The sequence below is a fragment of the Dasypus novemcinctus genome, chromosome 12, assembly GCF_030445035.2.
Source record: "Dasypus novemcinctus isolate mDasNov1 chromosome 12, mDasNov1.1.hap2, whole genome shotgun sequence".
Lineage (NCBI taxonomy): Eukaryota > Metazoa > Chordata > Mammalia > Cingulata > Dasypodidae > Dasypus > Dasypus novemcinctus.
Window position 1 is genome coordinate 80,441,659 of NC_080684.1, and position 12,208 is coordinate 80,453,866.

The 12,208-nt window shown below is 39.5% G+C and overlaps 1 protein-coding gene across 4 annotated transcripts in view; it reads right to left on the minus strand.

Moving 5' to 3' along the window:
- Positions 1–11,904, minus strand: part of CDK17 (cyclin dependent kinase 17) — a 97,687-nt gene extending 85,783 nt beyond the window's left edge. The window contains exon 1 of one of the 4 annotated variants that reach the window (XM_004464131.4): positions 11,307–11,904. The gene's annotated coding sequence lies outside the window, so the exon portion shown is untranslated. Of the gene's footprint in view, positions 1–10,975; positions 11,099–11,306 lie in introns of those variants that run through there. The other 3 variants (XM_058308569.1, XM_012527422.3, XM_058308570.2) reach the window with 3 other exon arrangements.
- Between the last annotated feature and the right edge of the window lie 304 nt (positions 11,905–12,208).

Here is a 12,208-nt window from a genome sequence, read left to right on the forward strand (position 1 = left end):
ACTCCTACATTTAATTAACACCTGTGGGGAAATGTTAATTATATGCAATTTTGGCTGTAGTGATGAGGAGCTTACAGTATACAGGAAAATCCACTTTGTGTAACAGAAACTGAGACTAAGAATTTAGTAAACCTAACCTAGCTTCAAATCCTGATTCCTCCAATAAGAAGGCTGAGAGTGCAACAGCAACCTGTTTCTTCTTTGGAAAAAAGGAATAACTAATGACTACCTCAAAAGGATATGAGATCCAAATTACAATGTCTGTACAGTGCCAAGCACAGAGTAGATATTCAACTCAAAAGATATCAGTTTACCTGGTGTGCACTTCCAAATTACGGTGTAGGTACTATAATATATATATATTTTTTCATTTATAGTATATTTTAAAATTATAGGCTATACCCACTGACCCCTTTTCCCAACCAGCCAAAATAAGAGGTTAAATAACTTTATGAGGAAACATGGCAGCCAAACTGCTAAATTATTTCTAAGAAAATATTTTCAATTTCAAATAATTACCCTGCAAACAAATTCCCAATAGACAATGCTTGTGTGAAGAATGTCATGACAGATTGAATAGTTCTGTGCACAGCTTATATTTTGTACACACAGAAAAACTGTTAAGTGAAAATTCATCACTGGGGTTGACAGCTCTTTCTCTACCTGGGCTTCTACAGCTTCATGTTCTCACCCCGCTACTCTTCAGCCACAGCTCCAGAGATCACTCCTAGTGCGTGCATCATTTCCTTGACTAAATTATTTGTAATTTCTATTCACTTAAAATGTTTTGCTCAGGTCTCTTTGCTTTACACATGCCTCTACCAGGAACAACCTAGCTCCTAACCCTCTCCACTCTAGCCCCTGTCCTCTTGGCAAACTCTTACAACTCCCCTTTAAAATTGGTCCTTCCCAGGAAGATTACCAAGGGTCAAGACCCAGGGAAAAGAAAGGAGAGGAGGGGACTATTTTATTTGTCCATAAAAGTCAAAATAAGTTAGTTCAGAGGGGCTAAACACAAAAGAAGCTAATGGACAGGTGAGAAGGACATGAGAGGACACTCATGAGAAAGAAACGAAGGAGCACAGCAAAGCAACCTAGAGCTGCAGGAGCTCCAAGGCAGAGAGCAAGACGGTATATATACTTGGGTCTATTTCTATGTATAAATAAATACATGATTATGCATCTCAACCCTGATCTACCTAAGGTTTTCTCCATATCTGCACCCAAGTTCTTATCAGTACTATGGAACAAAGATACGCCACAAAGCAGTTTTGATAAGTAAACCTACATAGGCCTCACGACAGGTTAACAATCCTAATATAGTTCTCTGTTGAGTTTGGCCTCCCACTCTCCCCAAAATCGTATTTCAAACACTCTCCACTATCTACAATTACATGACTGCTTCCCTGACATACCACCACTACAGCCTCTCTTTCCCCTCCTTTCCCCCACTTCAAGGAAAGAACAGAAGCCTTCAGGTGAAAATTTCCTCAATGTCCCTATACCAATATCTTCACCTCTCCTTCCCTATTACGCTGAGTTTCAACAGTTCTCACCATTGTAAAAACATTCTCCTTTGCTTCCCTGACATAACAATATCCTGGTTTTCATCCAATCTCTCTGGCCACTCCTTTGCAGGTTTATCCTTCTCCCTATCCCCTTCTACCTCAGGAAGGCCATTAACTACTAGAACATTTAAGGTCCAAGCATTTTCCTTCTTACTGTTATGAGTCCTTGTCCATGGCTTCAACAGCATCTATTCAGTAACTCTCAAATTTCTATCTCTGATCCTGAACTCTTTTCTGGGCTACAGTCTCATAAATCTAACTGCCTACATGGGCTTCTCAAAGACACCTTGAAGTTAGGCCTTGTTCTTCAAGGAAGGAAGTTCAAAATCAAAGCCCAAGAGAATGTAAATCTCCAGAGATGAACCTAAGAATTAGAGTTTTCATAAAAACATTTTCAAGTTTACTGTGGCTCTGAATGGGCAATGAGAACTGAAACCATCTACACCCATAGTTTATACTCTATATTAATATGACTGTTCAGCTGTCTTGCTCCACAAGACTTTACTATTCCAGGAAACTCTTGCCCAGATAGATAAAAGTTGAAAATAACCTCATTGTTCACTTCGGGAACTTACCAAAAATTCCATATAAATGAACATTATACTATTCAAGCTTTTTAAATAAATGGTAGCAAATGATTGTTTACTCACTGAAAATCTCAACTCAAACCCCTTGAGATGAGATTTATTGCCTCCATCAACCCTAAAGTATTATATTATGATCCATATCTAATTCCAATCAAGACCTCCCTACAGAAATACTGCCTTAAAACAGACTCCAAACCCTCATAATATCTCAACTTTGCGTACCACTTTACTCCTCCTTCCCTCTCCTCACTCCCCAACCCATCTAGATATTACCAAGACTCTATAAAGGTAGGGTACTCTTTTGTTTTGTTATAAGCAATAAACTAAAAATTTAAAATTAAAAAAAAAACTTGAAAAAGAACAAAGTTGAAGACTCACCCTTCCCTTTTTTAACACCCAGCAAAAGAATGAAGGTGGACCCCTACTTCACACCATCAACAAAAATTAACTCAAAATGGACCAAACTTAAATGTAAGAACTAAAAATATAAAACCCCTAAGAGGAAAAAACAGGGAAGCATCTTCAAGACATTATTAAGCAACGGTTTCTTAGACTTTACAACAAAAGAAAAAATTAATTATGGGTCGTTATCAAAATTAAAAATTTTTATGCAAAGGACTTCATCATGAAAATAAAAAGACTTACCTACAGAATGGAAGGAAATATTTGAAAACCACATACCCGATAATGGTTTAATATCGAGAATATATAAAGAAATCTTACAACTCAACAACAAAAAGACAAACCTAACAAAATAAGTGGCCAAAAGACTTGAGTAGACATTTCTCCAAAAACAATATAAAATGGTCAATAAGCACATGAAAAGATACTCACCATCATTAGCCATTAGGGAAATGCAAATCAAAACCATGAGATGATAATTTATACCCACTAGAATGGATACTCTTGGGGGAAAAAAAAAGAAAATAGCAAGTGTTGAAGAAGATGTGGAGAAACAGAAGTACTCATTTATTGTTGATGAGAATGTAAAATGATGTAGCAGCTAAGGAAAAGTATTGAATTGCCATATAACCTGGAAATCCCATTTCTTAGTATATACCCAACAGAATTAAAGAGCAGAGGCCTGAACAAATATTTGCAAACTGGTGTTCACTGAGGCATTATTCACAATTATCAAAAGATGGAAGTAACCGATAGGTCCATCAACAGATGAATGGATAAACAAAATGCGATATTTACATACAATGGAATAATATTAGGCTGTAAAAAGGAATGAAGTTCTGAAGCACGCTACAACATGGATGAACTTTTGAAGATGTAATATTGACTGAAATAAGCCAGGAAAAAAAGGACAAATATCATATGATCTCACTGATATGAAATAATTAGAATATGCAAATTCATAAGGAGTCAGAACGTACAATACAGGTTACCAAGGCCCATGGTATGGGTAGGGAATGAGGAGTTATTGCTTACTAGGTAAAGGGTTTCTTTTTGGGGTGTTGGAAAGTTTGGGTAATGGATGCTGGTAACAGCATATGAATGTTAACACCACTTAATTGTATATTTGAAGGCAATCAAAAGGGGAAATTTTGGGTTGTAGTATATACGCTAAAGGAAAAAAAAAATTTTTTTTAAGACCATGGAACTGTTGAAAGAGGAAGAGAGGGAGGGGGGAAGAAAACCTTAGCACTAAAAAAGAAAGGGTAGGGAGCAGGCGAAGCTCCACGGTTGAACACCTGCCTTGCATGTACAAGGTCCTGGGTTTAATAACTGATACCTCCAAAAAAATAAGAAAAAAAGTGGGGGGGGGGAAAGCAGGTGTGGCTCAAGCAGTTGGGCACCCGCCTACAACATGGGAGGTACCGGATTTGGTTCCCAGTGTCTCCTAAAGAAGACCAGCAAGACAGTGAGCTGGTGCAGCAAGATGACACAAGAAAAAGACACAAGGAGGAAAACACAATGAGAGATGCAGCAGGTAGAGGAATGGAGGTGACTCATCTGAGGTGGCCCAAGTGGTTGGGCATGTCCCTCCCACATGGGAGGTACTGGGTTCGATTTCCAGTGCCCTCCTAAAAAAAAAAAAGACAAGCACAAACGAACAGGCCAGGGAGCAGACGATGAGTGCAAACAACCAGGGGGAGGTTGAAATAAATAAAAAATATATTTAAAAAAAAAAAAAAAGGGGATAAAATTTTTCAGTATTCAAAGGTATACAATAAATGCTAAGTTAAAAAACAAAACAAGAAAAGGATTAAAAAATACAACATAGGGTTGAAGGTGTTTTTTTTAACCAAAAATAGTACTTAAAATTAAAAATATTTCATCCATTTTATAGCTTCCTGGGATGAAAAGGGTTAAGATGGAAATTTAAATATGAGCATTTAGAGATGGGGAAGGAAAACAAAAATCCATGTTCACAAACTTGCAGGCAAAAATTATTGCAAAATACAATGCTGACTCTACTGTTTCTGAAATGATAAACTGTAAGTAAATAAATCATGACCTTAAAGTTTTAACTGGTATGAAATATTTTAATGTTTTAGGACCATATAACACCACAACTCTGTAAGAATGGATTGAAGATGTCAGAGTAAGTGATGTTTGGCCTTAAACATGCGAAATTTCTCTTCATGTAAACATCACAGCCTTGTAGTATCAGGTTTCCTCATCATGGTTGCCTAATCTAGCACATGCCCAGTAAAGAGTAGGCAGGCACTCAAACAGTGGGTGAAGAGAGGAAAGAGGTAGGGAAGAAAGAACAGGAGTAAGTGAGCCAGGGAGAGACAGGAGGAAAGAGAGAAAATGAATCAGAGAAAGAGAGAGAGAGAAAGGGAGAAAGGGTTAGATTAAAATGGGCCAATATTGGAGGTAATAAACAAATAAGACATTCTAAAATCTTTACATAATAAAGTGACAACAGAAAAAGATAAGTCTAAAAGATATTTAGCAAGTAAAATAGACAGGATGTGGTGAGAAGTGACTTAAGGGGGGGGCACACACATAATAAAAAAATAGAAGAAGGTGCCAAAGTTTTGGGAAGAATTCTGGACTGATAAGGCTGACGTGATTCCATTAATTCACCGTGACTGGGAACAGTAGTAGGGAATAATAAGAGTTCAGTTTAGGTAAGGGGCCAATAAGAGGCAACTTCTGGTAAACAAAAATTGAATTCAGAAAGAAAGGTCTGGATTAGAAAGAAAGATGTGACGGTAATCAGCATATAGGTGATGAAAACAAAGCCCTAAATGGGTTGAGATTGCACAGGAAACATGGAAAACAAAAGAGAATGGTGGACAGAACATTCCAGACAAGCAATGTTGCTATTATTTCACGTGCTACAATGTAGTACCCGGACAACTAAACCTGCTGAGGGCAGAGGCTACATTAAATTATATTTTTATAAACATACAATGCCTAATATTAATACAATGCTGAGGATTTAACAAATGTTTTAAAAGTACTTACTGATTATATCCCTAAATTAATTAAAAGATAAAACTTATTAAGTAAAATAAAAGCCATAAAGAAAGGATCACTTCTTTAAAATAATTCATTAAATAGGATGTGCTCAAAGGATTAAACTCTGCTTAAGGAAGGAATCCAAAATTTACCTCAGAGTCAATGACAGGCTGCCTTTGTACAAGAAAAAAAAACAATACAAGTCAGTAATATAAAATATTAAAAGCTGAAACTGTTATACCTCGATGAAAAGTTTACCTTAAAAATAAGAGTAAAAATACGTATTAACTAACTTAAAGGAGAATGCCCCTAAATTGGGAATAAGAGCTTTCTTTATTACCTGATCATTTACAGAAATAATAGAATCAATTTTAACCAACCTTTGTTTGTATTATAGAACATTATTTGCATATACTAATAACAAATATCAGCCATCATTTTAAGAACAGGATTAAATATACGACTTGAGAAAACCAAAGTGAGTGACTAATGTAGGATACAGCCAAAGAAAAACTATCCTTGGGCCCTTTTCTCCCATTGTTTACAAAAGAAGCACACAAAATTTAGGGTATTCTTTCAAGTATTTACACTAGCAAGTGCATGAAAAGAAACAAAAATGTGCAATTAAAAACTTTTTAATTAACCTTATGGAAACAAAAGAAATAAAGCATCGTTTTTCACTTTAATGGACCACCTTCAGGTAAAAAAGTCAATAATATTTTCTATTCTTTAAATCCAAACGGAAGATAAGATATATATTAACAATAATAATTTGTGATTTTTATATCTATAAGGGTCAGTTTTCAATATAAAGTTATTACAAAAGAGTACAATCCTGATCTGACCATTGTACAGTGATATACAGCCATATAAAATAAAAATACATTAAATTTTACACTTAATTAAAAGCAAGCAATACCAATACCAATGTCCAATAGGCAATTTTCAATTAATTTTATATATATTAACTTATTTAGCTATAGATCTCTATAGGGAGAATTTATAAAGAAATATATATATATATTTACCTTAAGGCAAAACTTTCAGCCAATACTAAAGCAATTGACACAGCTACATGAGCTATGATAGCATATACTCAAATAATGCAAACTAATTCTAACACGTGTATAATCAAAATAAATAAGTATGTAAAAATGAAAGTAAATGTACTTGCATCACAACATCAAGTATAATTTTTTGTTTTGCTTTCTGGACCCATATTGACTTCTATTTTATGCACACAAAACTTTGATAAATCAAGGAGTAAAAATAAATTCACAAATATTTTAAGTATCTTTTTAGTTTTGAGTAATAAATATGTCCTATCTTACGCCATTAAATAATTCTATTTTTTATGTAGCAAAACCATTCTCTAAAACATTAATGGAATTTAAATCTAAGTTTGATGAGCTTTTCCAATTTACCACTGTTTATACAGCAGAGGTTAACATTGACTGTTTACAAATTCCATCATCATAGAGGCAGTGTACCATAGTGGTTTAAATGTCTAAGCTGGAATCTCAGCTTCACCACAGTGATAGGACCCTGGAGATAATTAGTAAGGCCTCTGTTTCCTCATTTTTAAAAAAGGCACAATACCTATATCACAAGCTTATTTTGAGGATTAAACAAAAATAACATTTAGCATAGTGCCTGGCAGAGGAGTAATTATTTAAGGTTAATTTCTTTCATATAGCTTACATTTAAAAATACATTTTAAAAAGGAATTTGGAGTGCAATTAAATTTTCACCTCATTCCAAAATGCCAAAGATCTGTACCTCTAGCTTCTTGTACACAGTATTCAATATGTATACATATTATGTACATGTTACTGTAGAACATAACATTATTTATTTACAATAGGCACCCCACCTATTAGATTTACTAGTAGATGTCTACGCATTTTCCAAGTTTGCCAATAGGAAACGAAACAGGCTAGGAAATAGGAAAGGTAAACTACACTCCAGTATATTCAATACATTTTTCTGGCCCTTGGCAATTTCTCTTTCCAGATGAATATTGTGCAGATATTAAAAAGTAACCACCAGCTAAGAAAAAATAAAGAACCCACTAATGACATTACTGGTGTAATATTGTAAATATAGCATAGCAATTAAACAAACAAACAAACCCCCCTCTAATAAGTACTCTTTCCACCACTCTGAAGAAATTGCTTACATGGTAGGTTCAATGTTAATCCACTATACCAGGTTTTCTACTGAAGGCAGTTTTTACCTCACAAACACTTTATCAAGCACGCTTCTAAATGTCATAAGCCGATTGCTGATTTTCAGCATTTAAAATACAAATTGCTATAACATTATAGTGTACTTTAAATAACTATCTCCTAGTAAAAAGTTGAAGCAAAAACTATCCATTCAAAATTCAAGAACACCTAAAACTATTCTTCCTTTGCATATACAAAAGACAATTTTTAAAATAGATGAAATACTCAATAGAATAGTTTTATAGCTGGGTTTAGCATTTATACTTTTTTACAGTACAGCAATATATTCACTAAATAATTATCCACCATGGAAGAATAAAAACTATGAAAAAGAATGCCAGGACATGGTGCTATAATTACATATAAAGTCTAGGGAATAGTCTTATATATAAAGGCCAGGGACCAGAAACAAAGACTGAAAATGTAATGTCGCATAAATATTCAGCACTATTAGACAGTAACAAAGAAAACAGTAGAGCAAAAACTTCAGGTTCACAGGTAATTTTTTAAATATTAGGGAGCATTACTTCAATATCTACCTCATTTGCTATTATAGCTTCCATTGTTCCTAATAAAATATCTGCACTGTTTCTCAGTTAGTACTGTTTCACCAATGAAGGCAGAGAGAAACAAATATTGCTGAAAAGGGAAAAAACAAAAGCTTTAAAGGAATAAAAACAATTTTATGTCATTTCTTTCCACCATAATTTTAGGACTGAACCAATACTGAAACCTAAACTTATGAACAAATATATACATTAAAATCTGCTTAGTTAATGTAGAGAATCCTGTGCTACAGACAAAAGAAAATTTAACATTTCTATTTTTTTTTGTAAACCTAATAATTTATTAGAACAAGATGCTGGTGTGCAAAGCTGCCATTCACTGAACCCATTCCTCTAATTTCATCCATTCTTCCGATTTCATTTTTTCCTACTATGTTTCTCTCTTTCTTTCTGGTAACATATAGCAGACTGTACTTCTTTAAATACATAACACCAAAAGTTATTTTATTAGGCCTGAATCCAAGAATGAGAATAAATTATACGTTCTATAGAAGCTTTTAAAAATAATGGGCAAATTAAGACATTAACAAGACTTTAATTTAATATTTACTTTTTTTTTCTGATTGTAAAAGGAATGTGAAAATTTGTAAAATGAAGAAATGTAGTTTTTAAACACCTATAAATGTCACCATCCAAAAACGTTTATTAACATATGGTAGATTTTCTGCTAGTGAGACTTAAATTTTGATGATCTAATTAGACACTAACAAATACAGGAGTGAGGGGGTTTGGGAGGGAAGAATCAATGTACTTTAATATGATAGTCTTTCAACTGTTATATAAAACATCTATTACTAATAATATGACCTGTTAGTTTCACAAAGATCTCTAAAAGATGTGGTAGGTGGAAGATGTGGTAGGTGGAAGATCTCTAAAAGATGTGGTAGGGAGTACCATAATTCAAAGACTGATCCCTAAATTGAAATCCCTGTCACAAATAATTTTTTGTGTCAAATGTTAATGATACAAGCACCAAGATATGACTGTTGTTACAGTCATATCAACATTGAGGTCCGTACAACAAACTGCTTTTTAATGTTTTTTTTTCTTTCCATTCATATTTCAGTTTCTCAAATAATAATGATAAAGTATATTTGCATAGCAATTTCAAAGTAGATTAAGACTTGGCAATTTTCTTTGAAGCCCTGCAGTCATGAGTTGGTTGAGTAGATAAAAGGAAAGTACTCTTTATCTTCCAAAATTCTCTCTCCTAATTTCAAAAAAAGGGGATATAAAGAATATTTCTTTAATATAACCAAATTTTGTGCCTTTTGTTCCACCTTACTGTTTATGGAAGTATGAAGATGTTAGAATTACAAAGACTAGACTTCATTAACGAAGTGGTACTCCAACATTTAATAAATAAGTCAACTCCTTCGACTCATAAAAGAACAAAAAACCAAAGAAAGTACCATAGTCTTTTGTTGGGAATCTTAAAATATGTTTTAACCTTATTTCTAGCTTCCAGAAAGGCTTTGATCTACTCAAGGCACAGCGAAGGTCTTAAAAACCCATTTATTTCCTTCTACCCAATGGTTAACAAATTAAGTCTAAAATACAATAACACAGGTTTGTTACTTTGAGACTTTCTTATCCAAGCACCTTTTTTTGGAAAAAAAAAATTTTTTAACAAAGACTTAGAAAAAGCCAAGTTTGAAGGAAGAACTGTCTATCTTTAAGTCAAGCATTTCCTGGTAAATGAAAAGAAGATCTGGCAGCCAAAAATACATAATTTCCCATTTTTGTACCTAGAAAATTAATCTGACTAGGTAAAGAGATGATAAAACAGGACCAACGACGTGTCTTCGGTGGACATATTGATATAAAGGAGGAGCGCCAGGGATTTCAGTCAAATGCTTTTACCATGTTTGCAGAAGAAAAGCTAATTGTTAATGGCCACGTGACACTATAGATCCCAGAAAGGAAAGGGTGGGAGGAAGAAAGAGGAGTTCAAGGCAGTTCAGGGTCAAAACAAGCTCAGGCATCCTGTCATTAGCAAACGTTCCTCAAGCTGAAAGCAAAATACTGCTTCCCCGAAAAGGAGTGGGTGAAAAGTAGGGGGAAAACGAGGGGTAAACCACCGGAGAGTCAATGTGGCAGTGTGGGAGTGATCAGAGGGAGGGAATGTGGAGCTATCCAGCTGAGTTGGGGAGCAAAAGCATCCAACACAAAAACGCTGAGAAAAGCAACTGCGACAGAGACAATACTTGGCAGTCCCCAATTCTCCCCTCCTCATCGCGTCTTCGGTTTCCCACATTCCCTCCACCTCTGCTCTTGACCAACACTCAGGGGCGTGACCCGCCCGCGGGAAGCTGCCCTGATCTTTGTCTCCGCGCGCTCCCCACGCGAGGGCTCCTCCTCCGCCGCCGCCTCCTCGCCTCCGCCTCCGCCTCCCCCGCGCTCCCCGCCCGCGCAGAGCCGCGGCGTCTCCAAGGAGCCGGTAGCGCCGCGGCCGCCGCCTCCTCGCCCACCTCCCGCAGACCGGCGCCCCTTCCTTCCCCTCCGGGGCGCGGCGGGGGTGGCGCAGCCCCACCTCCGTCGCCACCCCCGCCGAGGGGACCTTTGTGGACGTCTCTGGGGACTTGCTGCCTCTTCCCCCTCACCTCCTCGCAGGGAGACCGGCCTTCCCCTGGAGACCAAAACGGCGGCAAGCACCGGAGGCGGCGGCGGCGGCCGGAGGCGCCCGCAGGGAACACGCCCGTCAGACACCCACACCCCTCCCACCCCCGGAAATGCGACCCGCAGGGCGACAGACACTCGCGAAACCCCCGCGCCTCACGTCCCTCTCTCAACTTCCCGGCCGGGCCTGTGCCCCTCCGGGGCCCCCCCAGCCCCTTCCCCGGCCCGTCCTCCCACGCACGCCCCTGCCCCTCTCGGTCTGGGATCGCCCGGCAGCAGCGGCGAGCCCCGCGCGGTGGCCGGCCCCGAACTCACCAGCAAGTGCGGGGGCCGCGTCCCGAGGCGAGGGGCGGAGGGAAAGCCGCTCTGCCGACGCCCGCGGCGACCGGATGCAGGTCCGGGTCCCAGCGGCCGGCAGACCGAGGTGCTCCGAGGCGCAGGCCGCCGCCGCCGCCGCCGCCTTCCGGCCCTCGGCGAGAGCCCAGGGCCGCCGGGAGGGGCCGCGGGTCCCTCACGCGTTACCAAGCCCCCTGGACAACATGGCTCCCGGACCGCCGAGCCGCGAGGGCGGCCCACTAATCCCCTCGCACCAGTCCGGGCGGCGACGAGGCGCGCAGGGAGGCGCCGACGGCGGGCTGAGGCGGGCGCCTTCTTCTCGCCGGGCTCTGGCGCCGGACCGTGGGGAGCTCAGACCGCAGGCGGCCGCTTTCGCTCCCTGCGTGTGCGTCGCTTTCGCACTCGGCGGCTGCGGAGCGACGCCTCCGCCTGTTTCCCGGAGGAGAGCGAGCGAGCGAGCGAACGAGAAAAAAGACTTATTGAAACGACCCAACCAGCAGCGGCGGAGAAAGGCGACCGAGCCGCGGGAGCGTCCCCCACCCCCGCCTGCGCGGTTCGCCGGGGGCAGCGCGACCCCTGCTGGCGGCGGCGGGGGGCGGGGCCGGCGGGCCCGGGGCGGGGCCGGGCGGGGGATCCCCGGGAAACCCCCAGCCTGGAGGACCCGGCCTCGCTCCCCGAGGGGTGGGAGAGTGGCGGGAGGGGTGAGGAGACCCTTCCGGCGTGAGGTTAGGCATTGCCGGTCCACAGCGACTGGGGAAAAAATGACCTAAGTAATGCAGCCCCTTTCTCGGCACCCCCCCTCCGCCCAAACAAAACTAAAACTCTTCCTCAAAGTATCCAAGTAATTATTGTACAAGGTATCAATGCCGCAGTCTTCTGGC